The 23532-nt window shown below is 40.4% G+C and overlaps 1 long non-coding RNA gene across 1 annotated transcript in view; it reads left to right on the forward strand.

Annotated features, from left to right (window-relative positions):
* Positions 1-23532, forward strand: part of LOC110363939 (uncharacterized) — a 50406-nt gene that overhangs the window by 20088 nt on the left and 6786 nt on the right. The gene's annotated exons all lie outside the window — the stretch shown is intronic.

The raw sequence follows: 23532 nt of genomic DNA on the forward strand, positions 1-23532 counted from the left end.
TAAAAAACCCACAATTTTGGGGTCCAACAATGCTTCAGTGAATGATAGTTTAAGAATTTTGGAGCAAAAGACTCACAGAGTTCGAAACATAACCACAGCAGAAAGTCTGTAGCTATATCAAAAATCCTTTTCACTCTGCTTATCTCTATCTGCTGCACACATTTGCTTTGCTAGTACCCTTCTAGTCTGATCATTGTAAAAATGAATCCACCAAGGAGAAATTTCACACAGATCTGAAGAATGTTTCCTAGAGGAAGGAGAACCATGGAATTTGACCAAAAAAGGAGTATGTCATTCCAGTGCTAATATGCAAAGTGAGAGCAAATTTATGTAAATATAGTCCAAATTACAAAAGTTTGTCATATCTGTCTCTGGAAGCTGCATACAGGATGAGCAGAAGACTGAATTATGATTTCCCTCAGCATAGACCTTCTGGTGATATTTGGGTATGAACAGATGCTGAGACTTTCTACCTTATATCCATTTGTCTTTTTCATTGTCTCTGTTTGAGGTATCTAAGGAACAAAATATTATCTCCCTGGGACATGAAAAAGTAGTTGTGCAGGGGCAGATAATCAAGGTAAGCAGGATACCTAAAATGTTGAAGGCAGACTCAGTTTCAGTTCTGGACTCTGTGGTCCTTCATGCCTCCCTTAGAGCTACCTGCAAGAGAGTCACAGCTGTTCTTTTTCACTTTAAGAACGTGACACTTACTTCACAACAGTATCTGCTGCTATAAAGAATATTATAGTGCTGTAGGGGGAACCCCACCTGTACAGGACTCGCAAATACTTTGTTTTGCAGTACCTCATTTCTCTGTGCAAATGTTTTCCAGCTTAATCTGATCATTTTGTGGGGTCACTGTAAACATCCATCTGTCCAGCCAGCCAGCCAACCAGCCAGGCCTGTGCTCAGTTTCATCCCTCTGGGTTCCAGCATCTAGCTGGGACTCCTTGTCTAGGAGCATGGTTGCCACACTTTACATGTACAGTCCATGAAAGGATGTGGCTCTAGAAAGTGACTCAGGCCACCCAGGAGCCATGTTCTGGATAAGCCCATCTGTGTTCATTCAATGCAAGGTAACCACATTCCTGCACAATCCTCACAGGCAGGTGGCAAGAACCTGTGGGATGACCCAGGTCTCTGCTTAAAATGTGCTTTCATAAAAACTAAAAGAAAAGCTGGAAAAGTTCATATTTGCCTTCTTCTTCTATAATTCACCTTCTTGAGTTGATGGCACCTTTTAATAGAAAAATATCTTTTGAAACACAGAGCTTTATGCAATCTCAGTGTTAAAGACAAGTTCTCATCTAGACAACAGTATATTTTTCTGTGTGACAGAGAAAGCTATTAGTTGTACAAATCTGTGTAAAATTCAATCTGCTTTTTATAAAGGCATTTTTTTTAATTAGGCATGGTTCACTGGCCTATGAGACACTTCCACATACTAGAAGTTTTGCTGTGCTTCAGGGACGAGTGACATCAGTGATGATTACATTAGCCTAATAGCCAGCAGTAGCAACAACAAAAAAAATCACACCCCACAACCTGTGAAAAGATTATCCAATTTCTTAGTCTAGGAATAAGATCATACTAGATTCCCTACAGAATGTCATTTTGGCTTAAGTGCATTGTTCACTCTTACACAGAGGTTTTTTTAGGAGGTAAACAATGTCACAGCCTCTTTATGGTAGAGGAGCACACATAGTTCAGTCCCTGGTTCATTTATTTGAGATGATGCAGACCTATGAAGCTAAATTTAAGCATTTCCTTCTATATTTCCAGATAACCAATTCTGAACTAAAAGGGGAGGTGGAAATATATCTGGAAAAAAACAGTAAGCTTTACCTTTGTCAGAATTTCCTTGCTAATGAACAATATACTGAGCTGTTGAACAAGTATGGAAAATCTACAGAAATCAGGAATACTTTTCAGATCTTCTCCTCAAAGCTGGCATCTCCTCAACGACTATAGGAGAAGAAACAAACTCTCCCCAGGGGCATCTGCTGGCTGACAATATTTTGTGCTCAGTACTTCAAGTAGAAAACAATCTGTGATGATCTAGGGAGCTTATTCCAGGCCCCTCCTGACACCTCCACCCTCTGTAAAACTTTTCTGTCAGAGCCTGTGACCTCCCCCAGCATACTCCTTTCTCAGCCACTTACCTTTGGCTGCTCCTCAGGGAAGTAGGTCAGCTTCCGGCCCTCACCTTACATATCAGAACTGCTAGTTATTTGTTGCTAATAAAACACAAGTTTTCTTGTTACAGAAGTTGTTTTGATGGACCTCGAAAGAGCTCAGGTTGATTTCAGACCACAAGTTGGACAGCATTGATGGAAAATCCCTCCTGAGGCTTTAGTTTTCAAGGTAAAATGTTTATGTAGATGTACAATCAAAAATCAATCAACAGAATGCCTGTGCATCGTATCTGCAAGCATCCCACAGCAAACTATATGATCTGGACCTTAGTTGCCCTTAAAACCATGGTTGTTCCACAGTGCTGCCTATCTTAGTGGCAGTATTTCTGTGTTGGGAAGTTGACCCCATATACAAACACAGCAGTTGACTGTGAGATAGATTATCATGGGCAAACTTACAGGTACTTTTTATTCTTAGTCAAGTCCATGTACACCAGAACTTTTTTGAAAAGCTCAGCAGTGGGCACCAAATTCAGATTATGCCCAACAAACATTGCTGCAGGTGAAATAACCATGGTCTGGGGGATTCAGGCTTGCCAGTAAATTACTGTATGACACGTGTTCCTTCTAGAAACAATTTTCACAAAAACCTCATCCAAATTCTGGCCAGGCTTGGTCTGAAAGGCCTGCTGGTCATCATTCGGTCAGTAGGTCAGGAGCTCTTTGGGACAGATGGTTGTGTTTCTCCCTTGCTGAGCAGGTTGCCTGCAGCGGAACATGGGTGTTTGTGGGTTGTCACACCATGAACCAAGTCTCCTATCAAATCACAGCCCTTAGTCCACAGAGCAAGTGCGTAGGTTCAGTTATATCTTAGTGTGTTTTTCATGCAAACTGTGGTATTTAACTTTGGGTCCACCCTGAGGATCCTAACAGGACATAATTAGAAGGGATGTGTCTTGCCCAGGGACCCACCACCCAGGAACTGTGGGCACGTTGCAGCCTTCCTCTATATGATGTTTCCAAGAATCTATTTGATGTGATTTACACCCATAGAGGAACACAGTAAGAGTGTGGAAGCTCAGACCCGCTGCGATGTTTGTGCAAGCGGGCACAAGGATAGAAAGTCTCTTTGTTCCCTGCCCTCCCCTGCTCCCACACTCAGCTTTCAAATGTGGGTGCTGGAATCTGATGGCACTTTTCAGCACCTACAATGATGTGATTGATGCACTTTAGGATCAAACTGGGTAGCCTGTTTACCAGACTGAGATATTCCGTGTAGGGCCTCATGTTTAAAGATTCATGGAGTGTTGAAAGTTCAAAGTGGTTTCAAATGATCTGCATCTCATGAAGATGCCTGCAAACTAGCACACTACAGTTCAAATTCTTTCTATGCCCTGACCATTGAAATATTCTTGTTTGTGTTTCCTTAGCTAGAAAATGGTGATAACACCTTGATCATTTGCTGTATCAAACACAACACGCGCAGTATCATGACATGGACTAGTCCAAAGCCATTTTCTTGTTATGATGTTATATTTCATTCCAATGTCACCCTTTGCCACCTTAAAAACCAATCTTCACCCAAACATCAGGATTTTTTAATCTCAGTATTAGTAACCTGAAGTGAGTGTTTTGTTGTTTTTTTTTTTTCCTTTATTGTAAGGTCAGGAATTGCACAGTTGCTACATCAGATTAAGAATTAACAACTAAAGCATTTAATACTCAAAGGAAACAATCTATTAATGCAAAAATCACAAAGGCTTTGTCTTCACTCTCCAGCTTCCAAACATTTACTCTTAATAATCTTTCCATCACCACAATTTCAGAATTTATATTCTTACCCCTGTTCTAAAAGACATGATTGAAGGCAAAAAGATTGAGATTGATTGTTCCCTTCAGCCCCACCTGGAAACTCACCTACATTGCAGTAAAGCTCTAACTCAATGCTTGTTCCTCTAATTACCAGAGTTTGCAAATGCAAATGATTCTTACTTAACTAGATAAGCTGCCATTTTTTTTCCTTAGCGTGCAGGGAAAGCAGTTATAACTCTTCAGCCTTACCTTGTTGTTTCATCGCTAAACACACTTCCTGTTTGTGTCTCGCTGACAACAATTTTAGGCGCTACTTTGTACTCAGTGCCTCCTATGTGAAGAATGCTGTACCATACCCCTGCAATCAGTACTGGGCACTGTTCTGGATGGGAGGCTGGAGAACATCAGCAGCTGGGTGTAGGGAACTTGTCCCTTCCACCAAAAGAAGCTTGTGTAGAACCACTGTAATTACAGCTAGAGGGGGCTGATGTGTGTAGGGGTTTGCAGTGCAGAAGCTCTGTGTGGCCTCAGGTCATAGTAGCAAGCTCTGGAGCATAAACACAACCATTGGACTGTGCACCTCAGAGTTGCTGAGATGTCCGGAGGTCCTTGGTTTGCATGGTGGGGCTGTCCTTCTCGCAGACTCAAGTTTTAACCTCTCTTTTTAACACATTTAGCAGAAGCCCTTTCACTTCAAAAGAAACTGATGCTGACCACACCAAAACAACAGTGATGACTGGCTGGCCGTAGAATAATAATAATAATAAAAGTGTTAATTACTCTCATTTGCAAAGTGAACAAGGGTCATGTAACACTCATGAAAAGGTCACCTTGTGAGGTGGCCGAGAATGAGGAATTCTGACCTTTAAGACTGAGCACAGCCCTCTGAATGCGTTTGCTTTTGCTAGCTCTGAACACAACATAAACTCCCAATAAATGGGCACTGGCTAAGGAAACAAAGAGATCCCAGGAATGAGACTGCTGCCTTTCTCCCAAAGAACCCCCTGTTATCAAGAGAAGTGAGTGGTCTGGAAGAAAAATTGTTGATGTCTCTCTTCCCCGAAGGTACTTCAAACAGTAAACGAACACACAAGATCCCGTGTTTATTTTCTTTTAAATATATTTTTGAAAATATTGAGTGATCCAAAATATGTGTTTTTCAATTTTGCGTGCCATAGCCCAGCCATGAGTGATGTATTTTATCCATATTCATAGCAGTGTACAAACTTACTATTCATAGCTCTCTCCACAGCATAAATTTTGGTGGGCATGCTGGAATTTCCTTCTGCCGCATATGGTAATCCTTTACCTGAGGGCTTGCTCCAAATAAATGTTTACATTCCTCTGACAGCTCACTCGAAATGTAAAGGAACAAGGTATGTGAGTCTTCCATTAAATGACTGCATTTACATGTTTGGGGGAGGAAGGCACACAGCGTTCCTACACTGGACTGGCTGCAGGAATGTCCAACCTTGTTTCCTCTCATAAATATTTCATAATAGAAAAGACCTTAAAAATATGCCAATTCAAACTGCAGATTGACTCTTCCAAGTCCAGGCCCCGTAGCTAGGAGGGACTGAAATAAACACCACAAGTAAGCAGTGCCTGCAGCGGGAAGTCATCTGTGGTAACCACAAACCTCTTCTTTGGTCCTGGGGACCATCGTTTCATTCGGAGGCTATTCCAAGGAGGGCCAGCTGGGAGGGAGGGCAGTGGGTGGCAAGGGTCACACATCGAAAGTGCCAAGGAAGGTGGAAAGAATCTGGAGAAAAACTTCCTCGTCTGGGATCAGGTTTTATTTTATTTCACCCAGTTCAAGCAAATAACATTTTTACTTATGTTGATGAAAGAATGTCTCAGCAGCTAGGGATCAGCACGCTGAAGCAGTAAATAGGGTAAATGCCTATACACAGTGTATATATCCACTTACTGAAGTAAATGTGCTGCTGTTTGTTTATTAGGGTACTACATCTACTTAGGCTCCTGTGATTCCAGCTAGTCACATGTCTTTCTTTAACCTTTTAATCATTATTCATATCACCAGGGCTATATACTTGGCCACCCTCCTTTCAGCTGCCACCAGGCTGGGGCTGGCAGGTTACCAAAACATCCCCAAGAGAAACAGCAGCACAGGAAGTCGGGAGTTTGTTATTCTGCAGGAATCCAAACCCACAGCTTTCTCTGGTCACTCCTGCCCACCTTCCTTGGCAACAGAGCTCTAATAAGATATCCTTCAGCTGCCTTTGATATCCTTTGCTGGGGGAACATGCTGTTTAGCCCCAGGAGGATGGTAAAACAGAAGCTCTTTCTCCTCCATTACTTGCATTCCCGTGCAGTGAAATATCTCACATTTCCCAGTTAAGAGTCTAGTGTTTCCTGTAAGTGCTTGTCAAGAGGACCATATTTTTTGCTGTTCCTCTCGATTTCTATCAAGCCTACTTGCAGGTCTCTCTAAATGGACACAAGGAGCTTGTGCAAACTGAGCAGAAGTAAAACTAATACTGGAGACTCACAATACCTCTCAAAAGCTGAGAGGTGCCTGAGCGACAGTTTCTCCAGGACATTTAGCAGCTAAAATGTACCCAACAGCCTTGCTTTGAATTAAGGAAAGCTTAATGGGTGTTATGTGATTTACTCTGGCATAAAATTAGGGGCAGGGGGGAAATGGACTCTAGTTGCTACCGTAAATTATAATCACCACAATAATAGTTTGTAATAATAACCAGTCTCTTCTCCAAGGAACCAAATTGCCTCTGCAACCTTTAATTAAGTTGGGATCTGAACTCTTTGTAGGCTAGTTTCCTGTACATTCCTCAGTTTACAGTGTGGAAACCAGGGCATGTATATGTAAAATAACTTATCTGAGTGTCACAGAGGAAGTCCAAGACAAAGCCAGGAGTGGAAACAAACCAGACCATAATATAAACGTGTACAATTCCTATTAGAATCTGAAAGCACATTTATTCAAACCTAAATTTTATTCTTACTTAATAATCCAATGCCTTGTAAACAAAACTATCTTTGTCTACCAGTAATTTCAAAATCTACTCATTATTGGGAAGGTGGATGTATTCATCAGGCAATTGATACAGCTGCATGTAGTGTCTCAGAACCCTTCTCTGCTGAATTACATTTATATATATCCTCTATCAACATGCTTCAGAAAAGTGTAGTAAGGACAAAACACTCCAAGGAGAAGAGTTAGTTTAATTCAGATAATTCTTATTGAAAGTCATAGATATTACCAAGCAGTTATCACTGCTAACACAATTGAAACTGGATTTTTTAAAGCAGATGAACAATAATATCACCTACCCCTTAAAAAAATCCATCAGTGACACCAGTTTAGCTCATACCTGTCCTTAAACTTTTTCTGTCATGGATTATCATACAATATGACTTCTGTAGTTTCTGGGGACCATCTACAATCAATGCACAGACCTACATACACCAAAAGTAGTAGAAGTCAAATCAACAAAGGTTTGCATTTCTCAGTACAAAAATCACCCTGCTGTGTGACAACCAACCATGCCCAAGAACCGTTTCTGGAGTTGTGAAGCTCTTTCAGCATACTTTTCCAGTCAACAGAGTAGGAGTAGTCACATTTATGCAGTCCTAAAATGACATATGGCCCTCTGAAGGCATCAGTGAGGTTGATGTGGTCTCCAGCGAAAATGAGTTTGACAACCTTGATTTAAATGATGAAACAAATGACCAAATTGAAATGTTGCTGCTGGAAATAACCTAACCCCTCCTTCCAGAACTTAAAACTGAACACGGCTAGCAAAAGTGGTTCAGAAAATAGGGTGGCATGTAATGAGAATGATGAGTTCTGACGTTTCTTGGGACCCAAACGACACAGGATTTAATAAAATGACTTGACATTAGGATACACATCTTCCAGCTTAGGTAATAGCCTATTGAGAAGCCAGAAGGAATTTCAAAGGTATTAGTACACTGTTCATGCAAATACAGACAAGCAACTCAGAGGTTAATATCTGTGGTTGTCAATATAGTCAGAGCACACTGCAGAATTGTAAACTTGCATCTAATCTTTATCAAAGAAGCAGCTAGCTCTATTTCTCTCCTTCTCAGCTATTGATAAAAACAGCATCAACTTGTGCTGGTGCTCTCCCATAGCAGTTTGTGCGCCCCAATCCAACCTTTACATCAAAGCCTCCCCAGAATACCCTTGCAACCTGTCCCCAGGATTGGAAGGCTGAGATAAACTTTGTTATTTTCTGATGATGTAGATATAAATATTGACACCTTAACATTTTAAATAAGATTTCAGTGGGATTTCCTAGCATTTGAAGAAGTTCCACTGTGTTTTGGTGGTAAACTGTAAAATCCATCTGTAGTCCTCCATCAAACAGCTTCAAAAACTCATTGCAAATGGGAAGACTCACACTAAAATTGAGTCACGGTGTCACTGCATTTTGGTTTAATATCCTCAGTGGAGATGTTGAGAGACATCTCCCAAATTACCAGGACATTGCCAGGCATATTCCTGCAGGTTTCAGCACACTTCTCACCACACCATCAGTCTCATGCAGCTGGTTCCACAGAAGTGAAATCCCATCTTTCTAAGATACTCCTCCAGCACATGGATAATCTCATATACCTGGAGCCTGCCTGCATTATTAAGTCCCATTGGAATTGAGCTTCAGGTCAGTTCAGTTGTCTTTTGAAGGCAACAAAATGTTTTTTAAAAATGCTGTTTTTAACATTAAAAAAACATTAAAAAACATTAAAAAATGTTTTTTAAAAATCCTCCAAATCAGCAACGGCAGCTGTTTGTAACCAAGTTAAGAAACCAAAGCATTTGAAGTTACCAGAAAGAGGACCATGTACTTCTGTGCTGGTGACATCAAATACAGTTTCCCTTTGTATGAAGAACAATTTTCTGTCAAAAAATGGTTTTGACTGAGCTTTGGGCAGTAACAAACTTCTACCATTAAATATAGTCCTGTTTATCACCATCAACCCAGTGGCAGACTGTGAAACACTTTCATTTGGTTGGGATTTACAGTTTTATGTGAAGTAAGCAAGCTCTTTCACTTTTATAAGTATCTCAAAAAAAAAAAAAAAAAAGAAAGTCTTTGCAACTCAAAAAGCAATAACTGGCGTAAATATCCTAGAAACATCCTTGGTTTGGTATATTTCAGCTTTTATTAATTTTTTTTTTCAGAAAAAGTTTTGCCTGCATTCCTGTAGTGTTGAAACTAATTGTAGGAGCACATGACTAATTTAGTGGTATATAACTCTCTCTGAAGCACTGTGTCCATACTGGAAAATGACAAAGCGGTCAACAGAGGACTCAGTGCCCAGATGTCAGATTAGTAGTTGTACGTTGGGTGACACCTGAGAGGTTTGAGGTTTTTTGTATTAGTATTGTTTGTTGTTACCAATATAACTCCATTATCACTTGTGCTTTTTCCATAGGCTCCCCAGTCAGATACTATTGACAAAAAAAGAGTGAAGAAGTTGTATTTTTTATGCAGTTGGATGTTTTAAAAACTGTACAACAGACAGGAGTTTAGCTGATAAGTATCATTTAAAAACATCTAGCTATAAACAAAACAAATTATTCATTATGAATGAGATTTTGAGTGGTATTTTTGGACCTTGAACTAATGACAGCTGGCCACATTCACAGAAAAAAAGCTGTACATTCAGATAAGCAGAACTTGGGAGACTTCAGCCAATGGGATCTTAAAACACTCAGCACTTCTGAGATGTGGGTGATACGTGTTAAGTTCCTTCAAAATAAATCACATTAGTATCAGAAGCTAATGCTTTGCATAATCAACAAAAAAATAATTTCATCTCTATGAAAAGGTTGTAAGAATACCCAAGTAACTATTGCTGCTGTAGGCTTTATTTTATAGAAAGTGCGTAAGGGAAAGAAAGTTTCAGACAACCCGTGTGTTTGGATAGAAAGTGATGTCTTGCAACTAATCTGTTGGAGCACTTCATTCCTGGCTAGGTTACAGGTAGCCTTCACCAGTCTATTGAGTGCTGGTGAATGCAGAAAGTGGTAAGGCTGAGTTCAGAAAACACCATTTTGTTGTCTACTTTTTCCTGTGTGTCCTACTGGACCATTGTGCCAACACAGCAGGAACTATATCTATAGTGCCTGTATCCACTCCCAGAGCATCACTGTATTTCCTCTGGGATGTCACAGCTTGTATGTTGACTGAGCAGCAAATGAAGAAAAAACATATTAATGAAAACAACAATAGAAACCAATCCATTTAACAGTCTGCTTCAGATGACTTCTCATCATGCTTAGTTCTGCAATGTTTGCAGACCCTCTTCAGGCCTGTTGCCTGCAGGCAGCAACAGGACCTCACTCTGTCAGGCAGCCTCCTCACAGACACCCTCAGCAGCAAAAGTTTTGTCAGTTATTCCTAAATTCACTCATCCTTCTTTGACCTGGAGGACTGAGGTCAGGGTCTCCTATTACACACTCTAGTTTGTAGAAGCTTGCTGGCTGTGACATTGCTCTCTGGCGTCAGCAAGTGAAAGAATAATTCATCCTTTGTCTCCTATATCATGTTTTACCTTGCAAGGATGCAGCAGCTCTTTTCAGGAGACCATGGGTCATCTGTAGCATCATGCCCCCAAACTCCAGTACAGCACCTCCAAGAAGAGGGCCAGGAGCCATTTTCTTGGGATTCAGCCCGTTGTCTTGTTCCATAGTCTGAATTGCCTCTTTCAGATCCTCACAGGGAGAAGAGTTAAATATCAGCCTTGAATACTGCTTTTCAAAGACAACCATGTCATTACTCATTTTAAAGTAAACAACTCCTGCAATGCACAGTAGAATGAGCTATGTGTTTCTTGTGCTATCTATAAAATGGTGGTTTTGTCTGTGTTCTCTGGTTTCTTTATTTCCTATGGATAAAGGTCAGTAAAATAAGAACAAACCTGATATATTCATACATACTGTTATGGCAAAAACAGTTTCAAACACTTAAATCTCATAATGGTCTTATAATTTCCTTTTATTTCATATTTGGACATGGCCACTCCTCTGTTGAAGATGATGATGATTTGATGAGATATAACTTGACTAAAAAACTGTCCTACTGGCCTTTTGTTTGCAGATCTACCATTTTGTTCCTCTTCCCTCACATCTCTTTTATTTTTCCTCTTTTTCTTTGTGCTCTACTGCAAGTTCCCTCCTTGCCTTCCTCTTCAATAATTTTTTGAAAAATTCTGCTTTCATGCACTTTTTTTCGACCAAGATAGTTCTCTAGAGTCATCTTTTATCAGGGAGAAGCCAAAGAATGACAGTGAAGGCATATCTCTAATAGCCAATTTAAACAGTGAGGAGTTTAGATGGATCATAGATCCTTTTCATAGTTATCCAGACTAGTCTTATAAGCTGTCAAAAAGAGGAGCTTCTGCAGACATCATTACTGGTGATATTAATGATCTCATTTCCTCTGACGTAGGAAACACAACAGCTAGTGGTCAAGGTGGCTGGGAGTAAGGAATGTACTGTATTTTTTAAACAGAAGACCAAATGACCACACAGACACTGCTGCTAGTTTAGAGGGGAAAAATACACTTTTGCTTGCATTCATGCATTAATTTATGGAAAATACTATTACATTACTACATGTGTTATTATCAAGAGTGCTAAAATATCCATGTGCTTTGTGACACTTCCAGCATGAATTCAAAGTGAATGATAGGAACTGTGTCATAATGGCTCATGGCCTGAAATTTCTGTTTTATTCCAAGACAGCCAGCTCCATTTGAGATGCTTCTATTCTGTTAAGTGTTAGAATGACCATCAGAACACATATCCTGCTACCTTCTTCAGACAGGACCATAATTCTACCAGGATAAACCGATAGTATGTTTGATTCATGTTGTGCAAAAGGTGGTGAGAGCAGATTTAAACACAATATTATACTGAGTTACCATAATAATCTCTCTGTTTTCTGAGTTTCAAGAAGCAAACCATTTCAGGTCTGGATCACAGAAGACATATAGTGCTGATATAAGATGCAGGAAAAACAGTTCTCGAGGCCCAGTGTTTTTCATGTGGAGATTCACTGCATGACGGCAAAGGAGCGTTTCAGTCCATCAATTGACTGACTGTTGTAGTATTTGTCGTTTTGGTGCTTATTTGTTTTGCTAAAGGAAATGCTTCAGCAGGGAGCGCACACACAGACAGCCTGGCGTAAGATGGAGTGTGCCCACATTCCTGACAATGATGGTTTACTTAGCTGTGTGGGGGAGGCTGTTTTCAGCTGACTGTTTAGAGCACCCGTTTTTTCCTGAAAAAGGGGAAACATAATAATGTCATGGAGGATCACAGACCTGAGCTGCCTGATTTCACCACCAGACGTAAATTCTTCCAAAACAAAATACCTCAAGACATCCAGCGGGCAACAAGGTGTGTATTTATGCACTACTGTGGCAGGCTGTGGATTGGCTTTGCATGGTGATATTCAGCCAGCTCAGTATTACAAACCCAGGCACAGTAGCTTTAGGTACCTATTGGTCTCCAGGCTATTACTGTGGCAGACACATTTTATCCAAAAACTGTGCTTTACGCTGCATAAGGGTTTTGTCCTTTGTTCATCAAAACCCTAATGGATCAGCCGAGGATATTTGCAGGTTATTTTAAGGGATGAAGTATCTATGAGATGCAGAAGGCTGGGGTAGCTGAGCTGGGAGCTGAGAAACGGTATGACCAAGGTGTGTACAAACAGGAAGGCAGTGCAGAAGAGGAGGGGGAAGGTGTTGCCCCAGATTCTCCAGTAGCAGAACAGTTTAAAACAAGTAAAAGTCACTTTACAAAGCAGGGAGTACACTTCTGAAACATGCTGCCACAGGAGACATGATGAGGAGCCAGAGCAAGCCTCCAGGTTCAAACCAGGAATAGAGAAAATAAAGCAAAATAAGTCCAAAAAAGACACCATTGGAAATAGGAAGAGATGTTTCCCCTGGTATCCCCAATCCAATAGATAACTTTACACAATTATTAATGTTAATCTGGAAAAGCTAATCTCCCTAGGATGCCTTCTACATAGCAGCTCAGGGAAAATCCTGTCTCCCCCCAAGTGGCTCTCTAGCAAGCTCAAGGAGCCTGGCTCATTTAGGTTGAAGTTAGCTTCATCTTAAACCTCTCCCCAGGTAAAGAAAATTTAACTTAATGAGCCCATGACATAAGTAAAAAAGTCGTATAGTAGAAACAACAACAACAACAACAAAACAAAAAAAAAAACCCAAACAAACAAAAAAAACCCCACAAAACCACCAACCCTTTGAGCCATTCTCAGAGGGAAATAAATGTTCAAAACCTGAAACAATTAATGTCAAATTTTTCTCCCACCATGTCAGCCATCTGCTGACATAAAGGCAGAGTTCAGCCACAGTGGCTTAGCTACATCTTTATCCCCCTGGGGTAAAAGGATTCGAGAAAATGGCTCAGCTTGCAAAAATGGCCAGTATCTTGAGCCAGGTTCTGTGTACTTTTGACTGCTGGGAAACATCACTGCTAGTCTTGCAAGTGGATCATATTTTTAATATCATTTTCAGGAATGAGATTATAGCCTTTGACTCGGAAATTCCTTCCAATATTCATTTTGATCCGTTTCTTTGAATTTATCAAGGCTAACTGCTTCAGCAGTCACTCATTGTTTCCCCCACTAAGCCTATGCTGCAAATTACTTTGGTATACCGCCTTTCTGTTTATCTTTGTTCACAATAACATCAAATTCCTTGCTGAATGGCAATTCATGTGTAATCTGTCTGCGAAAAGGAAAGATAACCTCTTACTGGAAAGTGTGCCATACATAATTATGACTCAGTCTGAAAAACAACAAAAACTGTGTCAGTGTTTTGATTTGTCAGCTCCATTGTGTAATGTTAACTGGTCTTGATAATCCAGGGCAACAACAGACTGCCACATTTTAAGCTTTCTTTGCACAATTCTTCCACCAGAACTGCCAAATGCATTGGCATTCCCCTGCTTCTGCACTATCTTTTGGGTGTCTGTGTCTTAGCTGACCTCTAAGTAGCATAATTTATTACCTAGAGCCCTGTTTCTAGCTTCAGACAATCCCTGGCTGCAAGTGGAAAGGATACATGTATAAAAATATGTGCCAGTTCTATAACATATATATAATAATAATTTGCACCCATTAAGTAATAATGTGTAACACTGATCCATGGCAGTGGTCTCTTTTCCACCCTGTACCCACCCTGTACTTTTGTAGACTCTCACCCATTGATGATTACTATTAGGTAGAGAAGTGAGACAGAAAACAGTTTTACTGATGGGGCACTGTCTTATCTGTTGGTCCTAAGAGAGATCAAATCTCCACCTTCTCCCCCTGTGGAACCAGGTGTTTTGGGCTTCCCTTCCTAGGAAAGATTTTTCATGTGGAAGGATGCTTTCTGTATTTACTTCAATCTTATTTTCACTGAGTTGCAGTGTGCAAAGTAGCCTGTTGACTTTCTGCTTCCTGCTTTGCTATGAATCCAAGATTAGCACAGGCTGCTTACTAGTGCTGGGTTTTATTGATACAATGAGTTTCACCAAGTTTATAATTCCAAGAAGTCTGTCTCACAGGCAAATGGGAAGTGAAGGAAGAAACAGCCCGTGAAATGAAAAATATTTTCTTGACCTACTGTAGGTATAAACTGAATTTTCATTGAAAGTAGCCACAAAAGTCATCCAGAAAGGCACCAGAAGTAAAATTAGTCATCAGCCTGGTAAAGCTGTCTGTACTAGGTCCTCTTTGTATGTTCCAACAATGTACACAGTTAGTTTAAAATAATAGCCACTGTAAACCAAGACAAATATGTCTGATGTTGACTTCATGTAAGTATAAATGAAACAACACAAAAATTAAAAAATACCTCAAAGATAAACACATCTGTTTGTACAGTAGCTACCTCTCACTCTACAGCAAACCTTTCTTTTCCTGTTCCTGTTCTCTTCTGAATCACCATCCAAAATATCATCCTGGCTTTCTTTTATTTCATTTTATTTAATTTAAAGTGATTTATTTAATACATTTCTCTTACTTAATTTTTATAAATCCAAAATGGACCAGTATTAGGCACATTCATCAGTCTGATCATTCATTTTGCCTGCAGGAATTCCTTGGGCAATATAAGCTGTTCTGTTTCAGTCAGCTTGTTCCCATAATATAGAACTTATTGGCAACAGAGAACTTAACTAACTGTTACACTTGGGCTGTGGACATGCACCCTCTTGGGCTGTAGCTGCACCAGCTGAAGAGGTTACTGAAGCAGCACCTCATCCCCATGTGCTCACCACCTTCTCTCTGTGGCCCCTGACCAACACCCCTCGAAAAGAGATGCATCAATTTTAAGAATTTAAAGAAGGGGCCACTGTTGCAGCAGCTTATTTTGACTGAAACAAGTTATGGGAAGTCACATGAGAAGCCTGGCCAGCAGATCAGAGGGGATGATAACTTCCAGCAGCAGAGCTGGAAGGAACAGCTGGGAGGAGGCTGGGGCACTCACCTTTTTGTTGGCACAGCTGCAGCTGGGAAAGAGCATGCGTCCATAGGCTTGCAAAAACACCAGCTGCAAGACAGGAGATGAGAAACCCAGAGTAAATGCCATAGAGGCATGTCAATGTTCAGGCAGATCGAAGCAAAATATCTTGGTCTTCTAGTGAACTTATTCCGCTTGAGAGTGGGACCTTTGCCATTTACATCTGTGACAGAAATAATTCTGAGTTCTCAGGCCAACTCGAACTGCATTAAATGAAAGGACAGTTTATCACACATCATAAGATGTGTGTCAACTTGCTAAGCCACATAGTTAGATCATGTGTCTGAGCCCTAAATTCTTACTTATGCACCTAAAGAAATAGATTGAATTTCATAAGCACTGGGAATCCAAGCATCTCCTGTTGACTTAGTCATTCCAAAGGCAACTGTAAGATACCCAAATTTTGGGAAAATAAAGCCATTTCTATCCTTACATGAGGGCCGAGAAACCTACTTTTAAGTACATTTGAGTTAATCTTTCAGTCTGTGCAACTGAATGCAAGGAAATAAAGTTCGTTTGGAAAGGCAAACGCAAATATTGCCTCATTTTAAAAAACTACAAAAACTGTAAAAAATACTCAAACAGAGATTTTGCAGTAGCACTATTATAGTGTTTTGGATGACTGTGGCAAGATCTTGGCCTAATCTAGTAATGGTTAAATTTCTTCTAGGTACATACCCTTTTTTCTTCAGAACAGAAACTTGTTATTCCAGTCAAATGCAAATCAGTCTCTAAATTCTAAATCTAAAAGCTGCGCCAATGACTGCAGCAGCTGTTATCTTTCAGATACATGTAAGAAGATCTTTCAGCCTTTAGGTTTAATTAAGAAACTAGTTAAAGTATGCAACAGCAGTCTCTGAATAATGCAATAATATTTTGCCTCTGTATTGATTTTACCATATCTTTCACAGTGTATTTAGAGGCGGAACGGCCCCACTGTCAGGGATGGAAAGTTCATGGTGGTTTTGTGCTTTCTGTTCCAAGGTTTCAAGAGATTGAGGTAGAACTCTCATAACTTGGTCATTTCTACATTTGAATGTGCTTGGTAATGCTGACCCAACTGTGTTTAACCATATCAGTCACCTTTTCCAAGTTCAGTGTGCAATTGCTATGGCATATGTAAAGTGTTGTGGAGCACAGTGCAGTGAATACGATGCAATCAGTACATGCTTCAGAGTAGTGGAGGCTCTTGACCTTGCAAGAAACATAGAGGAAAAGAGACAGTGAATGGAAAGGGTGAAGCTCTGAATATTAGAAGATGCTAAAAAAAATAAAAAAGGAATCTTTCTGCATGTACCTACACATACTTAGTACTTTCCATTACATTCAAGCTATGTACAACATATCATAGCATACTCATTTTTACAGGCAAAGTTGTAGATATTACAGTATCTAACTTTCCAGCCCTTCTTTGCTAATATCTTTCCATATGTTAGGGAAGTCAGCGCTAAAGAAACAGATGCCCTGTACACGTACATCAAACACCTGAGTGTAGCAGGCAGAAAAGGCCACTCTGAAGAGTTTTTATCACTTCCCCAAACCCAGATCAGCCAGTGTCTCAAAGCGTCTGGAGAGATGAGGGAGCAGTAACCTGTCTTTCCTCTTTAATGCTGCCTGCAGAGGCCTCATGAGGAAAGCTGTGCTGGTTGAAATCTGGAAAGAATGAAGATGATGTGTGCCTTGCCCAGACAAATAGTGCCCTAACACCAACCAGGCCTCCCGTCCCCTGTGCCCAAATGTGTTCTTTTATATCTACTTGCCATATGACATCATCGGGCAGTCAAATACCATCTGAAAGTCTGTTCAAAGCAGTATACTTTTATTCAATCCAAAATTTAACCTAACCATTTGTTTGAAATTCGCATTTCATTGGATCTCCATCCACCAATTTTTTTGTATGTGTACATATGCATGTATACTTGCATTGTGTGTATATTTGTATGTACAGACACTCATCTGCATGCACACAAATATAAATGCAAAAATAAGTTACAGGCATTACAGATCAACTAAAGTGATGTCTATTATCAGGGACCTGTCATCTCAGGGACTACTTGCATCTGGCAAAATATTATGTCCTTTTCACCCTTCCCCCTCATCTCTTCCTCATACCTTGACCCACCGTTGTTATCCCCTGTTTCAACACACCATCGTTGTGCTGGGATACTGCACAGGTCTATGCAGAACGTGCTTAAACTGGGCACTTTTGGACCAGCATGGAAAGACCTATTCCTAGCTGAGGAACCTGACCATGTATTTGGTAGTGTTCCCCCTTGCTAAAAAAGCAGGTGTTGTTACCTGAATAGGAGGACAGTGGCCTGACTTCCCACCTGCCAATGTATGCATTTGAAAAGGAAACACCCAGGCTGTGTGGGATCCATGAAGTTCAGATGGAGGGAGTGAGCAGCTGGAATGGAAAGCCTTCCCACTTTTAACTGTTTTCTTTTTCAGAACAAACTAGCTCAAATAAATTCAGCACCAGCGAATCAGTCAATTAAGGTCTTGAATGGAAAGTCAGTTACAGATAGATTTAAACCAAAATATATCATGGCTTAACTCTATGCTGCAAATGTTTGTGTACATGTTTGAACTGGAAGTTGCCTGATTCAAGCAACCAGTGGTGTTAGCATGAATTAAGTTGAACACATACTTCAGTACTTGACAGGCTGAAGTCTGAGACCTTGATTCAGTAAGTGATCTCCTCCTCAGCTGAGACACAATCATTGGCCATTGGTGTCTCAACCTAATGTACCAAAAAGATGCTGTCTGGAGCATGAAACAAAACATCTAATTTTGCTTAGTATTTGCAATGCACTAGGCATACACATCTGTCTAGTGACCATATCGTAACAACTATTCGCATCTTCTGAAAAAATTATAATTCAGTTTCTTACTATGTGAGCATTTAGGCTGGATTCACAGGTGGATTTAAGCATATAACTCCAGTACAATGGCTTTAAAAGAGCCTAATTTCCAAATGTGACTCTTCTTGGCCTTTGGTCAGCTGCTTTCAGGCCCTGCAAGCACTTCCCTTTTCTATGTCAGATTTCTCAACCTTAGCACATCTTGACCTATTAATAGTACTGGTCTGCTTTTGCCATCTGATCTGGTAGGTGGTTTTGAGAGCACTTCTACTAATGAAATGTCACCACAGTAGACGTGCTTCCACCTTCTTGCCTCAGATCACATTCAGCTCCATCCTTCTCTTCCCACTAAACTGCAAGAAAAGCTCTAAACTGCACAGTGAAAGCATCAGTTTCAATTCCATCTTCTTCTGACAGGCCTTTGCATGTCCCATGCAGTTAGAGGTGAACACCATAAATTCCAGGCAACAGAGTTTTCTGAGACCCCCTTTGATGATTTGAAGAATAAAGTGCAGTGAATAACCACGTTTGTTAGGTGAGCGAGAGAGAGAATATGAAGGATTTTACAGACTCTTGAGTCAGGTGTTCCCACGGCTGAGGAAGTACCTCACCTGCCGTAGTTCTTCAGTGCTTGACTATGTCATATGGATGGTTTATCTCTGGGTGAGGAACCCCTCTCCCTTGACTCTTCCAGGTCTTCCAGGCTCTGCACTGTAAAATGTTGCTTTTTGCCATAGTCTGTCTCAGAATATCTACTACTCATGTTGTTTAGTGGTTTTCCAGGAAGTAAGAAATACTGCTTCCATTTCTTACAGGCAAAGGAAAGGAGTTGAATATTGTATTTTTCTCTTCTCTTGTCCTGTTTCTGCTAGTCTCCATATTGTGGTGGAAAGGTCACCATGGCTGTATTCTGTGTGAATTTATCACAGCATGGACAGCTGGAGATGGAAGAGAGCTCAGGGTGGTGAATTCTCATAAAAAATCACTATCTGCCTGCAGTTTGGAGACTGGGAAGAAATGAAATTTCAGATAATATTTCCTCTAGTTTATTTGTAACCACACTGGCTTCTGTGGATCCAGACAATAAGGATTTAGATCTCTCTGCGTATTGTTCAAGGAGAGTAGGATGCTCACCTTTCAGGCAGTGAAGTTCATCAAGAGTAAAGCTGCAGTGAAACACCTAAACTTCCATCCTGAGCACCAGTCTTCTTGGAATCTAATTCCCATCAATCCAGATGAGTCTAGGTGCTTTTTAAAAGTTTAACCCTGCAGTCTTAGGTCACAGTCTCTTCAGGGCAGGGACAAGCTATTTCATCAGGCTGCAGAGCAATACCTATTCCTATAGTTTACAGCACTAGTGAATACAATGGCATTCAGCAACTTACTATCAATTTAAATAAGAACTTTGCCACCTGGCCTAGAGGCATTTTTTTCATCTCTGCATGAACTGTTATATTTTGCCTAAGAGCAAATGCTTCATCACTATCTCCCTCCAATGGTAAACTTTGGTAATTTCTTTTGCAGAAAGAAAAAGATATTAGAAGACATTATAGTACCCACAATTTATGGATGTTTTTCCAATCTGATGAGTAGAGAGAGAGATTGAAAATTTTGTATGTCAAATTCTCATTAGAACCCGCAGTTACTTCTAAAGAAGAATTATCATTTATCAAGTGTGTATTTAACTATATTACAATCACAGGACTGAGCCAGAGTGTCATTCAGGCTGAGCGGGAGCTCAGGAGATCTCTAGTCCAACCTCCTGCCCACAGCAGGGCCAGCAGCGTGGTCTGGCCAGGCTGCTCAGGGCTGTCCCCCATCAGGTGCAGAAAACCCCTGAGGAACCCGCTCCACTGCCTGAATGTCCTCAAGCATGAAAAAGCTTTGTCTTCCACCCAGCCCGAACCCCTCATTTCAACCCAAACCTGCTGTCCCTCAGCCTCCCACTGTGCAGCACAGTGAAGACCCCGTCTACGTCTTCTTGATTACCTTCCCTGGGCTTTGGGGGGGTACTGTTAGCCCCCCAGTGTGGTCTCTTCCCCGGGCTGAACCAGGCCCAATCCTCAGCCACCCAACATGGCAGGAGTGCTCTGGTCTGGCCACCTTGGGGACCTGGCTAAGCTCTCCATGTCCTTCCTGAGTTGGGGGTAGGGGCTGGCTGGAGGCAGCACCTACACGTGGCCTGTCAAGCACTGAGCTGAGACATCGCATAATCTGGTGTCTTTGCACCTATTAATATAACAAAATATCTAGCCTGAAAAGATCTCATCATGTTTCTTCTATGCTGACATGAGCGTCTGGATGTCTCTCTCCTCCCCACATCTGGATGAAGACAGCTGGCAGCTGGGCCCCATGGATGGTCAGAAGGCATGGAGAGTCACCTCTCCCAGCTGTGTCCCCAGGGACAAGTACTCACATAGCAGCCCTGGGACCTTTCAGGGTGTGAAGAGGGGCTGGGACAGGGCAGAAACTTTCACTCAGGGCATGTATCTTTTACTGAAAATGTGGAAAATATGAATATAGTTCAGCTGAGAACACAGATCGCACAAGTCAAGGTCAGGTCTTTCTGTGGTTTCACTGTTTCCCGGTAGCAGTTGCAAGAATTTCCAAGCTTTTCTGATCTGAATTTCATTTGGAAAGTATGCAAAAGGTTATTTTCATTGCTTGTACCGGCTTAGTCAGAAACTCATGCCAAGGAAGATGGGCATTTTGCAGAATTTTCACAAATAGTAAAGCCATCATAGTTTACTCAAGAGATGCTGTAACAGAGGTTTGACAGCATAGCTGTGAAACAGTTCAGCGTGCAGAGTTACTGGTTGTGACAATTCAACATGTGGCACTGGGACATATCCTGCATGAGGTAATAAAAGCCATGCTATTGGATTCTAAAGCATCTTGATTTCTAGATATAAATTTTGCTCTTGCTACTGATACCCTATTCTTCTCATGTCTTGCTGCAGCTTAGGCAGTAACATGGTAATCTAGTAAATAGTAAACCTCCAATAACACATTTCAAATGGCGAAATACTTGCAAAAAAAAAAAATAATAGTAATTTTAAGTGTTCAAGTTTTTGCAGATAGATTCAAAGACTAGACTAACAAAGTTTGCAACTTATTTCAGGGATTACAGTGGCATGTTTGGCATATGTGTAAGTATGCATAACATAAGACATGGAATAAAATTTGAGGAATAATGTATTCACAAAATCTAATTTGACAAAAGAAATTTTCACAAGCACCTCTGAGAATTACATCTTGGTCTTAGTCACTGTCAATGAGACTGAAGAGCCAGTTCAGCTGACACTAGCAAAGAGCCATCATCTATGAAATACCTGAATATTTTGAACTTGAACTTCTTGCAGGTATGTTGCTTTGGGCTGAACACTAAGCATGTAGTAAACTAGATGTTGCTTTTCTTATTATCTCTTTTCATGTCTTTGGTCTGTTGATGTTCTTGACTGTCCCATTTCAGCTTGCCTCTTTCTTTGTTAAGTCAAAGTCCTAGAAAATAAAATAATCCAAATCTATAGGATGACTTATTTAAAATTCTTCTGGTATGAAGATCTATCTCCTAGACTTTCACTGTAGACTAATACTGTTCAAAAGCCTTCAATATAACAAAACTGCATTATTTTACAGATACGAATACATAGACTGAATTCAGGAACAAGCCAGTATATTAATTGTTTTTTAAATAATTAGAAAAAAAAGATTGAAAGGTTGAAATAGTAATTGAGCAGCAAACCCTCATTTAATATTCGCCCTTAATAAAATATTATTTTTACCAGTATTACTTATCATTACTAATGGTAAATGGTAAATTTTAACCAAATAATAATATTAAACTTGAGTTTTATCTCAGCTGTCTGAGGAATTGTGTGAGAAAGCACCCTAAGCAGAAAACTTTTGGTAAAGTGGGTGATTTCATACATTTTAGAAAGAAAAGGTAGAGCTGCCTGAAGGCCCAACAGGAAAATGACATTGTCAAGTGAGTAAAAGTACACAAAAAAATTCAGACTGCAACAAGTATTTCCTAATGCTATTGTCTTCCCCTCCTTCCCCCATACATTTCCCATGGGCTGAGCTGCTTCTCAATAACTTCTCCTAGTAAATTTTCACACTCAGCATCCTAAATTTCATAAAAGTAAAATATGTGGTGATCATTAAACAAGAACACAATGATATTTGTTAAGAACATTCAGTCTCTAACTTTTAAAATGCTATTAGTGAACACAGGTTGATCATATGACATGATATAATCTGAGGACATGTACTGCTTTATTATCTTTTAATGACAAACAGTAGGGATGACATATTTAACCAAACAATACTAATGATATATTTTCTTGACAATGTAAAACTTTCTAAATTCATGTGTGGTTGGTCAGTGCAGTATCTTCCTATCTGTACTCCAATCTCTGTTTTCTCCATCACTTTAGTTCCTAAAAATTGCTTGAATTTTATTGGCTCTGGACTGACATCCTGTCTGATGTGTCTGAGTACATTTCAGCTCAATAGGATTCCAACCTCTAAAAGAAATACACTATACCTTATTCAATATACAATTTATAGTTTATATAATACATGATACATTAACAGAAATACATTGCAAAGTATTTTTCCAAAAGGGCAGAGAAAATAGGAAGAGAGTCTAAAAAACATGCCACGCTAAACAAGCAGTGAATGGTCTGTCCAAATCCTGCCATGAGCAGCTCTGAAACACGTTATAGCACATAGTGTTCTCTACGGCAGGTTCCCACAGACATACAAGAGAGCAAATATTTATTTCACAAATTTGGACCCTGTGGTGGAACATAAATATTTTGTATGTTGCCTGCAGCTCATTATCACAGGTCCAATGTTACAATTCTCAGAAATCAATCACCTAGGGTGCACTCTGTACTGAGACCCAGGGTAGGCAGGGAAGAATACAGCTTTGTACTTCAACGATAATCCAGATGTAAGTATAGGTGTATCCCCCAGCAGCCTGCTAGAGAGCTCTGAGTACCTTGACCATCGGCCAGTCCCATCAGCTTTGTACTGTTTATGGTCCATTCCTCACATTCACGGCCAGCCCTGGAAGTCGGCTCTGTCTGGATGGTCCAAGAGAGCTGGGTGTTCTTGGCCAAGCAGCGGGTGTTTTTCCACAGCTGGGACAGGAA

This window comes from Columba livia, chromosome 3 (genome assembly GCF_036013475.1).
Source record: "Columba livia isolate bColLiv1 breed racing homer chromosome 3, bColLiv1.pat.W.v2, whole genome shotgun sequence".
In the NCBI taxonomy this organism is placed as follows: Eukaryota; Metazoa; Chordata; class Aves; order Columbiformes; family Columbidae; genus Columba; species Columba livia.